We start from the raw sequence: 14,826 nt of genomic DNA, 5'->3' as shown, positions 1-14,826 counted from the left end.
TCTCTTAGAACTTGTAAGCCGCTCCTCCTTCTTAATAGACTGATAGTCTTTTTATTAGATAAATGAGAACTGCTTGCTACCCTTATGATTTCCCTCTTTGCCTTGCCTCATAATATAGACCTAAGATTTGGGTTAAAATATAGGTTTTTTTTTCACTCACATCCATACATGACCACAGGAAAAACCATAGCCTTGACTAGATGGACCTTTATTGGCAAAGTAATGTCTCTGCTTTTCAATATGCTATCTAGGTTGGTCATAACTTTCCTTCCAAGGAGTAAGTGTCTTTTAATTACATGGCTGTAGACACCATCTGCAGTGATTTTGGAGCCCCCCAGAATAAAGCCTGACACTGTTTCCACTGTTTCCCCATCTATTTCCCATGGAGTGATGGGAGAAGATGCCATGATCTTAGTTTTCTGAATGCTGAGCTTTAAGCCAACTTCTTCACTCTCCTCTTTCACTTTCATCAAGAGGCTTCTTAGTTCCCCTTCACTTTCTGCCATAAGGGTGGTGTCATCTGCATATATGAGGTTATTGATATTTCTCTCAGCAATCTTAATTCCAGCTTGTGCTTCTTCCAGCCCAGCGTTTCTCATGATGTACTCTGCATAGAAGTCAAATAAGCAGGGTGACAATATACAGCTTTGACATACTCTTTTTCCTATTTGGAACCATCTGTTGTTCCATGTCCAGTTCTAACTGTTGCTTCCTGACCTGCATACAGATTTCACAGGAGGCAGGTCAGGTTGTCTGATATTCTCATCTCTTTCAGAATTTTCCACAGTTTATTGTGATCCACACAGTCAAAGGCTTTGGCATAGTCAATAAATCAGAAAAAGATGTTTTTCTGGAACTCTCTTGCTTTTTCCAGGATCCAGCAGATGTTGGCAATTTGATCTCTGTTTCCTCTGCCTTTTCTAAAACCAGTTTGAGCATCCGGAAGTTCACGGTTCATGTGTTGCTGAAGCCTGGCTTGGAGAATTTTGAGCATTACTTTACTAGCATTTGAGATGAGCGCAATTGTGCAGTGGTTTGAGCATTCTTTGGCATTGCCTTTCTTTGGGATTGGAATAAAAACTAATCTTTTCCAATCCTGTGGCCACTGCTGAGTTTTCCAAATTTGCTGGCATATTGAGCATCATCACAGCATCATCTTTTAGGATTTGAAAAAGCGCAACTGGAATTCCATCACCTCCACTAGCTTTGTTTGTAGTGATGCTTCCTAAGGCCCATTTGACTTTGCATTCCAGAATGTCTGTCTCTAGGTGAGTGATCACACCATCATGATTATCTGGGTCGTGAAGATCTTTTTTGTACAGTTCTTCTGTGTATTCTTGCCACCTCTTCTTAATATCTTCTGCTTCTGTTAGGTCCATACCATTTCTGTCCTTTACTGAGCCCATGTTTGCATGAAATGTTCCCTTGGTATCTCTAATTTTCTTGAAGCAATCTCTAGTCATTCCCATTCTATTTTTTCCTCTATTTCTTTGCACTGATCACTGAGGAAGGCTTTCTAATCTCTCCTTCTGTTCTTTGGAATTCTGCATTCGAATGGGTATATATTTCCTTTTCTCCTTTGCTTTTCATTTCTCTTCTTTTCACAGTTATTTGTAAGTTTTCCTCAGACAGCCATTTTGCTTTTTTGCATTTCTTTTTCTTGGGGATGGTCTTGATCCCTGTCTCCTGTACAATGTCATAAACCTCCATCCATAGTTCATCAAGCACTCTATCTATCAGATCTAGGCCCTTGAATCTGTTTGTCACTTCCGCTGTATAATTGGAAGTGATTTGATTTAGGTCATATTGAATGGTCTAGTGGTTTTCCCTACTTTCTTCAACTTAAGTCTGAATTTGGCAATAAGGAGTTCATGATCTGAGCCACAGTCAGCTCTTGGTCTTGTTTTCACTGACTGTATAATGCTTCTCCATGTTTGGCTGCAAAAAATATAATCAATCTGATTTCAATGTTGACCATCTGGTGATGTCCATGTGTAGAGTCTTCTCTTGTATTGTTGGAAGAGGGTGTTTGCTATGACTATTGCATTCTCTTGGCAAAACTCTATTAGCCTTTGCCCTGTTTCATTCCGTATTCCAAGGCCAAATTTGCCTGTTACTCCAGGTGTTCCTTGACTTCCTACTTTTTCATTTCAGTCACCTATAATGAAAAGGACATCTTTTTTGGGTGTTTGTTAGTTCTAAAAGGTCTTGTAGGTCTTCATAGAACCATTCAACTTGAGCTTTTTCAGCATTACTGGTCAGGGCATAGACTTGGATTACCGTGACATTGAATGGTTTGCCTTAGAAACAAACAGAGATTCTGTCGTTTTTGAGATTGCCTCCAAGTACTGCATTTCAGACTCTTTTGTTGACCATGATGGCTACTCCAGTTCTTCTAAGGGATTCTTGCCCGCAGTAGTAGATATAATGGTCATCTGCATTAAATTCTCCCATTCCAGTCCATTTTAATTTGCTGATTCCTAAAATGTCGACATTCACTCTTGCCATCTCCTGTTTGACCACTTCCAATTTGCCTTGATTCATGGACTTAACATTCCAGGTTCCTATGTAATATTGCTCTTTACAGTATCAGACCTTGTTCCCATCACCAGTCACATCCACAACTGGGTGCTGTTTTTGCTTTGGCTCCATCCCTTCATTCTTTCTGGAGTTATTTCTCCACTCTTTTCCAGTAGCATATTGGGCATCTACCGACCTGGGGAGTTCATCTTTCAATGTCTTATCTTTTTGCCTTTTCATGCTATTCATTGGGTTTTCAAGGCAAGAATACTGAAGTGGTTTGCCATTCCCTTCTCCAGTGGACCACGTTTTGTCAGAACTCTCCACCATGACCCATCCATCTTGGATGGCCCTACCCAACATGGCTCATAGTTTCATTGAGTTAGACAAGGCTGGGTTAGTTGTGATTAGACTGGTTAGTTTTCTGTGATTGTGGTTTTCAGTCTGTCTGCCCTCTGACGGAGAAGGATGAGAGGCTTATGGTGGAGTTAATGAAGATAATCGTGACTGTCAGTAATGCCTAATGGGCTCTCTGCTCTCGCTCCTTCAAAAGATCATTATGAAAAGTAGCATGCGTGTACTCTACACTCAGTGCCCCCAACCCTGCAGCAGGCCACTGCCAACGCCAGTGCTGGAGACTCCTGGACACTCACAGGCAAGTCTAGGTCAGTCTCTTGTGTGGACACAAGCGAAATCAAAACAGCCCAACAAAAATAAAGTGCAGTAAATTAACCTGGTGAACAAAGGAAATAAAAAATTATATCTACCAGTTAAGAACAAAACTAACTAAAGCACAAACTGGAAAACAAAATTAAAGCAAGGTGCCGGTGAGGAATAAAGGAATGAAAACAAAACTAAGAAGTATGTTGAGCAGAAAGGAAGGAAAGAAATGAAAGAATAGATATGCAAAGTTAAATAGAGGTAGATAAAGAAGATTTCTGTACATTAAAGATTAAGTGCAAGGGGAAAAGAACAGTAGGAAAAGCAAACAAAGGAATAAATATAGAAAAAAATGGTAGGTTTTACAAAATTAAAATTAAAAAAAGAGAAAAGAAAAGAAAAAGAAGAAAGAAAAAACAAAAAAGGAAAACTCCACAGAACTGCAAAAGCCCAACACAGAGGAGGTTTATAACAACAATAAAAAATGTGACTGAGGAAAAAAAAAAGCTGAAAAGCTTAATTAGATTTCATAGTGACAATAAAATTGACAACTACAACAGAGAGGGGAAAATGGGGGAAAAAAGAAAAACAATCCGAAAGAATCTACAGAAGAAGTCAAAACATAAGAATAATAAATGTTTTTCTTGGGTTACTGCTGTCAGAGTTCTTTCCCTTGCTGGAAGTCACAGTCCACCTCACCTCCCTAAAATGCCCTCGACACCGTGCTGATCTCTGGACCTGCTGCGGGGGCCGCTCAGATTCTAATCTGGTCCTACTCCTGTGTGTTCTTGCCTCCAATGTCCACAGCTATTGGAACTAGTGCGTTTTCTGTTGTGGGAACTCTCAGTGTCTTTTTATATATTCCATAGACACAGAGTCTGCCTAGTTGGTCTGGTGGATTTCATCTGTAGCTTGTACAGCTGGTGGGAAGGTTTTGGGTCTTCTTCCTTAGCCACACTGACCCTGGGTTTCAACTGTGGTTTTATTTCTACCTCTGCATGTGGGTTGTCCATATGGGGTTTGCTCCTGAGGCTGCCCTGGAGGGCTTGGATCTGCCCCAGTGAGGGCCGCATGTGGAGGTGCTGCAGGTGCTTGGGTCACAGGGGTTCTGATAACACCAGGTACTCAGGGGAGTTGGCAGTTAGGGCAGCAGGAAATAAAGTGCTCTAGAAGGGGATGGCAACCAGTATTGGCCAATACGCTCCGGTATTCTTGCCTGGAGAACCCCCTTGACAGAGAAGCCTGTCAGGTCACAGTCTACAGGGTCACAGAGTCAGACCGACTGAAGCGACCCTGTGCGCATAGATCCAAGACTTTTCGCCTGTGGCAGCTCTGCCCCAGTGAGGGTTGAGCGTGAAGGTGGCACAGCTGCTTGGTTTGCAGGGGCCCTGGTGGTGCCAAGTGTGTAGGGACACGGAATGCTTGCGCCACGTAAGGAGTTATGGCCCTATCAGAGTCTTTTTTCGAGCCTCTTGTAGCTGGTGATCAGAAGGCCCCTTTGGCCAGTCTTTCTCCATAGCTTCAACTGTTCAGGCACTTAGTGGGTTCTCTTGCCTGGGGTCCTTCTCTGTTGTTTGGTGCACCAGGCACATAGTGGGGCCCTCCTGGCTGGGGTCCTACTCTGTAGATTGGCATGTCAGGCACCTAAAGGAGGACCCTGGGTGGGATCCTACTCGAGTTCAGTGTGTCAGGCGTTTGATGGGCCAGCCTCTTTGTTGTTTAGCTCCGGATGCTGGCCTGTAGAGAGAGAGAGGCTATGGTGACGGCTCTACCCCTTACACATGACCCAGCGTATCCCCTTGCTTCCATGGCTGCCTGGCTTTCCTCCACAGGCATTTCCCACCAATCTTCTCCCTCACATCCCCTCCATCCGTCTCTCTACTGTCAATAGCAGCCCTCGCCCTGGGATTGCTCCCCAATTCCTTAAGTCCAACTTCCAGCCGCTGCACCTTCTAGGGAACCTGCGTCCCTGTCCAGGGTATGCATGGCTGTGGCAAGGACTGTCTGATTCTCATTTCATTTAGGCTGCCACGGATTAGCTGTTTCACTCTCAACCTTAAATGTTTCTCCTCTGGCTTAGACAATTGCCCCGCTGTGGGGATCAGACCCCTGCTTCAGTTCCCCCACCCGCCGAGGGCAGGTCCAGTCCCACTAACACTCCTGTTTTCCGCCCAGTTCCTTCCTCCTACCGAGTTTTGCATGGTTCTATATGTTCTTTTCCACTGGTCAGGCACTCCTGTCCACTCTCAGCTGGCGCTCTGCATGCACTTCTGTGTCTGAAAGTGTGCTCCTGATGTGTCCGTGGAGAGAGATGTCCTCCACGTCCACCTCCTCCTCCACCATCTTGTTCTCTCCATCTTATGGTTTTTGAGAAAACTAAAGGCAAATCACGTTCTACCACTCTAGAGGTGGATGTAAGTATTGGCTTAAGTACTAAAACACTAGGATTTTTATTTGTTTATTTGGCTGTGCCATAGAGCATGTGGGATCCTAGGTCCCTGACCAGGGATGGAATCTGAGTTTGTGCAGTGGAAGCATGGAGTCTTACCCACTGGGTCACTAGAGAAGTCCCTAATGCTAGGATTTAAATAGCAGCCCAGCAGAACTGGCGAGGCAACCACAGAGGCTTGTAGCAAAACCAGGTATCAGAAACAAGCTGAATGCCTGGAATCTAGGAGGTCAATAACCAGGGAATAAGAAACTAGTTTGGGTGTTCCAGCTAGGCAGGAGTTCAACATGCAAAGAATGAAGAGAACTCAAAATATGATACCATCAGCATATGCAGAGAATGGAAATAAATAGAGTGATTTTCTCTAGTTTCTTTTATACTTTTGGGGCTTTATGCATGAGCCTATGGTTGAAGGTACATTCTGGGAGTAATTACCCTTTAGGGAATTCTGTGATTATGGTTTGAATTCAATATGAGATCTTCTTTTCTCCATTACATGATTTTTTTTTTTAAACCAAGATTCCTGGGATTACTATATTAATGAATAAATTGAACATTGAAATCATTGGTTTAATAAACTTTGTTTCAGATATTTTGAGAGATGCTGAGGATAAAAGACATATTTTACCTTTGAAAAGTTCATGCATCTAGGGAGAGAGAGACACCTGAAGAAAATGATGAGCAAATGGTGGGAGTTAAGTCCCATGTGCTTTGGCAGGAGGGAAGCTGAGACAGCAACTACGTTTCATCAGACGGTGGTTTAAGGGACTTAAGGGACTTTCCTGGTGGTCCAGTGGTTAAGACTCTGGGTGTACACTGCAGGGGGTGCAGGTTTGGTGTCTGATCAGGGAACTTAGAGAAGATTACACGTGTCATAGCTGATTCATGTTGTTGTACAGCAGAAACTAACACAACATTGTAAAGCAATTATCCTCCAATTAAAAAATAAAAGTAAATACATAAAATAAAAACTTATTTTATTTTATAAGTTAAAATGTATTGAATCACTATATCATACATCTATATTTATACAATATTGTACATCAACTATACTTTTATAAAAATATAAAACAGGTTACTTTTGTACAAATGTATAAATTTACTAGAAATCGAGGATCTGTATACTGACAATGGGTGAATTCTATATAAATCACATCTCAATAAAGTTATTAACAGTGAAAGATAGAAAGAAAACAGAAAAAGATCCCACATGCCCCATGGCGTGGTCAAAACAAAAATAAAGAAAGAACAGATAGTGGTTTATACCAGCCCTCCCCTTCACCTCTGCAACTCACACCTGGAACTAACACAGGCAGAATGAAGAATTTCTTTTCTTTGGGGCCTATTTTGGCTCACATGAAATACTATTTGTTAAGGTCAAGTTGAGAGATGAGATAACCACTATGGAGGTTCAAAAAAAGCTTCCATTTCACCACTGAGCTTTGCCTGCCTTTGTCATTTCAACTAACATACATTTTGATACATACATTTGCTCAAGAATTATAGATTTATCCACATTTACTGTCTTGGCTCAGGGAAAATAATACTCCATCAACTACCCCTTGAGTGAAAATAGGTAATTTCATTTTGGTTTCTAGATAGCAGAATAGTAGAAGTAGGAAAGATTTTCCTGTTTTTATTTTACAAAAACAGTGTGATTTTATTTTTACATCAATGCAGTTTTGAGAAATTTAGTAGGTCACCTACTGGACAGAGTTTCTTTTCCTCTCTTTGTGAGAGAGGATGATTATATTTTCTAGGCTATAGCATATTCAGAAGCAGAGACATTACTTTGCCAACAAAGGTCCGTCTAGTCAAGGCTATGGTTTTTCCAGTGGTCATGTATGGATGCGAGAGTTGGACTGTGAAGAAAGCTGAGTGCCGAAGAATTGATGCTTTTGAACTGTGGTGTTGGAGAAGATTCTTGAGAGTCCCTTGGACTGCAAGGAGATCCAACCAGTCCCTTCTAAAAGAGATCAACCCTGGGTGTTCTTTGGAAGGAATGATTCTAAAGCTGAAACTCCAATACTTTGGCCACCTCATGTGAAGAGTTGACTCATTGGAAAATGCTCTGATGCTGGGAGGGATTGGGGGCAGGAGGAAAAGGGGCAGACAGAGGATGAGATGGCTGGATGGCATCACCGATTCGATGGACGTGAGTTTGAGTAAACTCTGGGAGTTGGTGATGGACAGGGAGGCCTGGCGTGCTGCAGTTCATGGGGTCGCAAAGAGTCAGACATGACTGAGCGACTGAACTGAACTGAACTGCTTCAAAGGCATTTCACTTTTATTATTTGCAAAACATGTCAGTTCAATATTTAGGGGAAATGTTTTGGGGAGAGAAGCAGTCACTCCATGCTTTAACGGCTATTGACTTGAAGAGTGGTGGTTTTTGAGAAGAGAAGCACATATTGCCAATACATTTAAGAAAAAGCTAGCTTGTTAGTCAGCATCAGTTCTGTATTATAAATCTATTTTTATTCACTTTCAACATATGATAATCTGGCCACTCTGTAATAATCTGAGCCCCGCATTCCCCAGCAGCTGGGAGCTGGGTTTGGCAGCCTTGACTGCCCTTCAGGACTTGGCTGGAAGCCAGGCCACAAGGAAAGGCTGTGTGGAAGTCTGGTGAGGAGAATTAGTTAAGCTTTTAATTAACTCACTCTTTCCTGTTGCAGAGATGTACAGAGACTCAAATCTTCAGTTATCCTTCAAATGCTCAACAAGCCCACTTATTGAAGTAAGCGGTAACAGTTTACTGAGCTTGAAGTGTGAGAGTACAGAGGTATGTTGTTTTTGTTCAGTTGCTGAGACGTGTCCAATTATTTGTGACCCCATGGACTGCAGCACACCAGGCTTCCCTGTCTTGCACTATCTCCTGGAGTTTGCTCAAACTCATGTCAACTGAGTCAGTGATGCCATCCAACCATCTCATCCTCTGTCACCCCCTTCTCCTCCTGCCCTCAATCTTCCCCAGCATCAGGGTCTTTTCCAGTGAGTCAGCTCTTCACATCAGGTGGCCAAAGTATTGGAACTTCAGCTTCAGCATCAGTCCTTCCAATAAATATTCAGGGTTGATTTCCTTTTGGATTGACTGGTTTGATCTCTTTGCAGTCCAAGGAACTCTCAAGGGTCTTTCTAGCACCACAATAGCAAGGCTTTAAAGAATTTGTATAGAATTTGTATAGAGATGAGAATAGAGACCTAGGAACTATTGTATAGAGACCTAGGAACTATTGTATAGAGACCCAGGAACATGCAAGAATTTGTATAGAGATGAGAGATCTGAGGCACCTCAAGGAGTTGGGGGCTCTGTTCCAGTTATTGTAGCCACCCTTCTGGGCATAGGAAGCAGATGTGGCATTTATCAAAGTAATATGACATTTGAACACATTCCACTTACATATTTGTATGCAGCTAATGGCAACCCACTCCAGTATTCTTGCCTGGAGAGTCCCAGGGATGGGGGAGCCTGGTGGGCTGCCGTCTATGGGGTTGCATAGAGTCGGACAAGACTGAAGCAACTTAGCAGCAGCAGCAGCAACCTGGGTTTATCCAGACATTGTTTATTTATACCTGTGGACTATTGCCCTGGCAGGTTCCTCAGTCTGGACATGTTGTCTATGCAAAGCTCCTTTTAAATCCTCCAATTCTTATAGATTACAAATTTTGAGTGGTCATATACTCAGGTGGCCCCTGTCTCTGAAGTCAACTTTTACATTTTTGAAAATAAGAACTGTTTATTGTTTTCACATAATAGGCGAAGTCCTGAAAAAGGGCATTCTAAAGTTGGTTCATCCAAAGTGTCATTGACATAGATAGAGTACCATGTGTAAAATAGATAGCTGGTGGGAAGTTACCGTTTAGCACAAGGAGCTTAGCTCAGTGCTCTGTGATGACCTAGGGTGGGATGGGGTTGTGGGAGAGAGGCTCAAGAAGGAGGGGATATATGTATACATAATAGCTGATTCATGTTGTGGTACAGCAGAAACTAACACACTGTAAAGCAATTATCCTCCAACTAATATATATAAAGTTGGTTCATCTATTGTGAAAGCAAAATGTTATGCCTACTGCTTAGTGCGTTGTCAAGCACCATCTACAGAGCAGAATTGGTCATTTGCCCCTCAGGCTCATTAATGCATGCAGCCCAGCCCTAGCTGTGGGTAAGAAAGTCGGGATTAAGACTCAGCAGCTAAGTCAGCTGCCTAAGACTTTTGCATTCTGTTGGGAGGTTGGGGAAGAAGCTGAGAAGCAAAAGTGTGTGTTATAAAGATAATTTGGTCTCTATTGTCTGGAAATTTTAGTAGATATTACATATGATATAAGGGATGAGAAAAGTTGACTTCCCTGGTTGTATTTTTCAAATTCAAATGATATTTTTAACTAAGCTTTTGGTTTTCAAATGCTCTTCCCATGTTACCTAAAGGTAAAGAACTTTTTTCTCTCCTTCCTTCACTTCTTCCCCAGTCCCTCTCCGTCCCTAATCGTCTGATTCCCCATATTCAGTCTCTCCCTCAAAGCTCTCTTCCATCTTTTTCTTAGAAGAGATTTTATCTGAAATCTATTTTATATTACAGTGGTTATTTAAATTTTAATCATCTAGCTAAATTTTAATAGCTGAACTTTTTCTGTGAAAATGTTAAAGGAAAGTGATTCTTTTCGTTTTTAATACTAGCATTTTGAGTTTAGACTTGAGCTTAAAGTCTTAGTATATGTAAGAAGCACATTGGTCAACTGAAGTTTCAGATTCATGCTGTGAGAAAGACCCAAGGGAAACAGAACTAGCAAGCACCAACAAAAGAGGTTGGATTTCCTGTGCCCTATATTTTGAAGCACAGTAGCTAAAGCTTTGGAAAAAGACTTCCATAGAGTGTGCGTGTGTGTTAGTCACTCAGTCATGTCTGATACTTTGTGACCCCATGGACTGTAGTTCCCCAGTCTTCTCTGTCCATGGGATTTCCCAGGCAGGAATACTGGAAGGGAAGGGAAGTGAAGTGAAGTCGCTCAGTCATGTCCGACTCTGCGACCCCGTGGATTGTAGCCCACCAGGCTCCTCCATCCATGGGATTCTCCAGGCAAGAATACTGGAGTGGGTTGCCATTTCCTTCTCCAGGGGATCTTCCTGACCCAGGGATTGAACCCAGGTCTCCTGCATTGCAGGCAGATTCTTTACCATCTGAGTCACCAGGGAAGCCCTCCACAGAATAATAAAACGTTATAATCAAAAGAAATTTGAGAGATGATTTAGTCCAAACTTCTCATATTATAGGAACAAAGAGATGAAGTGATTTGTCTGAGGTCACATGGCAAGTTAGCAGTGGTTAAATTCCTATAGAAGGATCCTTTATTATGTGCCATTTAGTCAGATAATGACCTCATAGGAAATTAGGGTAACATAAAGGCAAAATAAATTGTTACCAATATCAATCACTGTATTTGCACCGTCATTACAATGATTTTCAAAGCAGTTTTTCATTCTGCTGACTGTGAGGCTGACCTTGGGGAGACTAGAGGCGTGTCTATGCTGTCTCAGTAGCATCAGTAGGAAAGGATGGTTGCTGTGTGTGCCTCTGTCTCTGAAGTTGTCTCTTCCCGTCTTGCCTTGTTGACCTCTTGACTAGAAGACACTTAAAAAAAATTTTTTTTGTTTCGAGTGTGTCTATTTTTATATTTATTTATTTGTGGCTATGCTGGATCTTTGTTGCTGCACGTGGACTTTCTCTGGTTGCCGTGCATGGCCTTCTCGTAGCGGTGGCTTCTCGTTTTGGAGCACGGGCTCAACGGCGGGTGGGCTCAGTAGCTGTGGTGCACCAGGCTTCATTGCCCCAAGGCACGTGGAATCTTCCCAGACCAGGAATAGAACCTGTGTCCCCTGCATTAGCAGGCAGATTCTTAACCACTGACCACTAGGGAAGTCCTAGAAGATAATTCTTTTTTTTAAATTTAATTTTATTTTAAATTGGAAGATAATTACTTTACAGTATTGTGGGGACTTCTGCCGTACATCAGCGTGAATCAACCCTCGGTAAACATATGTTCCCTCCTTCTTGAACCTCCCTCCCCATTTCACCCCTCTAGGTTATCACAGAGCACTGCTTTGGGTTCCCTGCATCATACAGCAAATTCCCACTGGCTCTCTGATTTATATATGGTGATGTATATGCTCCAGGACTACTCTCTCATCCTCTCCCCTCCTACTGTGACCCTAAGTCTGTTCTTTATGTCTGCTCTCCTATGCTGCCCTGCAAATAGGATCATCAGTTCTGTCTTAGAGGATGTTCTTAAAGACATTCTTTATTCTCCTTTGTAGACACTTGAAGAGTGTTGTGAATTACATGCTGCGTGGGACATCTGAAGTTCTGTATGTTAGGCATGCCTGTACGCTCTTCTGGTAAGAGTACCTGCATTGTGTTGAGTGATCTCACCTCATGATATGATTGATGTCAGTTGTGTCCGACTCTTTGGGACTCCAAGGACTATATCCCATCAGGCTCTCTGTTCATGGCATGCTCCAGGCAAGAATACTGGAGTGGGTAGCCATGCCTTTCTCCGGGGTATTTTCCCAACCCTGAGATTAAACCCACATCTCCCGCACTGCAGGCAGACTCTTTCCCATCTGAGCCACCAGGGAAGCCCCAGCCTACCTTCCTAGGTTGTAGCCATTGATCTAATGCGACATGTGACCTAAGCTAGTCCAATGAGACTTCATTCCTTGAGTTTTTGTATATTGAAAGTTGAGATATTCTGTCCTTTGGGGTTTCTAAACTGTGATGATGTCACTTGGAGATGTGTGAAAGGTAAGAGATGTGAGGAGAGGGGAGAAAGGGATGGAGAAGAGAAATAGAAGAACAGAGGAGAATGGAGTGAGTTGAGTTCCTTAATTCCATGATTTCTGAAATTAATGGCATCCATATCTTTCCTAGTTACATCAGCCAGTAACTCCTTTTATGTGGTTAAGTTAGTTTGAATAGGGTATCTTTGACTTGTCTCTGAAAGAGCCCTAGTATACATCCCCACTTTTCCCCCCTATAGTTATAGTTTAAACTAAAAGTCTATAGTGTAAATTTCCCACTCTGCCTTCCTCTGATGCTAAGTGTTAGTCATTATCAGTGTTAGTATTAATTACAGCTGATGTCCATGACTAAACTAAAAGTGCTGAATTGGTCAATGTTTGAATCCAGATTAGTGAGAGCAGAAGTAAATACACTTTGATGAATAAATAAAGTGTTAAATGAGTATTGAAAGTTTATAGGACATTTATTCTTCACCTTGAATTTACTATGATAAGGTTGTTACTTTTTCTGTCTGTATTCCTCTCTAAACTGTCTATTCTCAGGTAGAAAAATTACAGTAAAATATTAACTTTTTGCCTTCATTAAATTCTTGGTTTGTTCATGAAAAATCTTATGTTTATTTCCTTTAGAGGACCCAATATATTTCTTAGTTTCTCTAATGTTTGAATTGTATCTGGGACCCTGTTTGAGGGTAAATTATGTCCATTCCAGGTGTCTTGAGTTGCTCCCAGTGTGGGCTGGTTGATATATATTATTGATTTGAAACATTCCTGAAAGACTTCGACCATAAGGTAGATGTGAGAAGGTCTCTAGAGGAAAAGGTAGGAGGGACTTGCGTACAACTGTAGTTTCTCAAAGCCTTTAAAATGCACAATCTTCCAAAAGAAACTGCGAAAGGTAGCATTTCTCAAACATTTTTCTAACCATGGGGCACACTTTTCATCATCAACTTTGTGTCTGCTCCTGGAAGTATAGTAATGAGCAAGGTAAAATGTTTCTCTGCTTTCACTGAGTTTGTAGAACTTACAGTGGATAGGTTATTTGCCTTGCTGGAACAAGAGTACAAATGAGCAGCTAAATATTACATGCCTGTATACTCAAAAGCTATCCATTGAGCTAACAAATTATTAAAATGTTCTTACCTTGATGGACATACCTGCAAAATGACCTGGAATGCAGACTTTCATTTAGAATTTTTGGGTTTCTTGGCATTTGGTGCCCTGCCTGGCTCTCTGCTTCTGAGTCTCTTTCCCACTTCTCTTTCCACGCCAGGGGAAGTTTCGCTGGCACGTGTTTTTCATCCTAAATCTACCCTCCTGGTCCTGAGGAAGAAAGAGCAGGGAGGGTGGAGGGGAGTGCCCAGGGCAGAGGCCCCAGAGCTGGGTTCTAAGTATTGCTTCTCACTGTATCAGCACTGATCACCTGTGTTCTGAGGGATGTGCTTTAGGAACCTGATTGAGTTCATCATTTTGTGACAACCTTGAGAAGATTATGCCTAGAATTTTGTTTTGTTGCGTTGTGGATTTTCTTTTCATGCCATAGAATTTTGACTTAAATATAGTGTTATCTTTTGTGATAAGATGCAGGTTAGAATGTTGAAATAGTTCCTATAACTCTGGAATTATATTAAATGAATTCACCTGTTTTCCAGAAGTCAGATTTAAATTATAACGTATTTCTTCTTAACCCTAGAAGTACTTGATAAAAGCTTCTGAACCTCAAAGGCCTGCTCAGAGCACATTGGGTTCTGTAAGAGAAGCTGAGCACTACCAACTTCGCCAGTGTTTGAAAAGGGGCAGCGTGTACTGTTAGGAAGTTGAATTAACAGCTGCTGCTGCTGCTGCTAAGTCGCTTTGGTCGTGTCTGACTCTGTGCGACCCCATAGATGGCGGCCCACCAGGCTCCCCCGTCCCTGGGATTCTCCAGGCAAGAACACTGGAGTGGGTTGCCATTTCCTTCTCCAGTGCATGAAAGTGAAAAGGGAAAGTGAAGTCGCTCAGTCGTGTCTGACTGGTAGCGACCCCATGGACTGCAGGCTCCTCCGTCCATGGGATTTTCCAGGCAAGAGTACTGGAGTAGGGTGCCATTGCCTTCTCTGGAAGTAACAGCAGTTAGCAAGAAAACAGAGGAATGCAAAAAGTTGATAGAGAAACCATGAAAGCACAGCCTTGCCATCAGTGGCATGCAGTGTATGGGAATGGATGGCCTTATACCTCTCAGTCCTTGCCTCATAGGACTTTACATGAGTCTCCAATAGACTTAAAGAGTGAAATTACTTTTATAATACTCTTTATTTAAAAAATGATATTGTGGTGCAATGAACTCTTTGTACATATTTAGAGTGGAAAAACACTGCTTTGCAATAAGGGCTTCTGTTATTAGTAACATTTACCTACGTGG

This window comes from Capricornis sumatraensis, chromosome 17, assembly GCF_032405125.1.
Source record: "Capricornis sumatraensis isolate serow.1 chromosome 17, serow.2, whole genome shotgun sequence".
Taxonomy (NCBI): domain Eukaryota; kingdom Metazoa; phylum Chordata; class Mammalia; order Artiodactyla; family Bovidae; genus Capricornis; species Capricornis sumatraensis.
Note: the sequence above shows the minus strand (reverse complement) of the source record.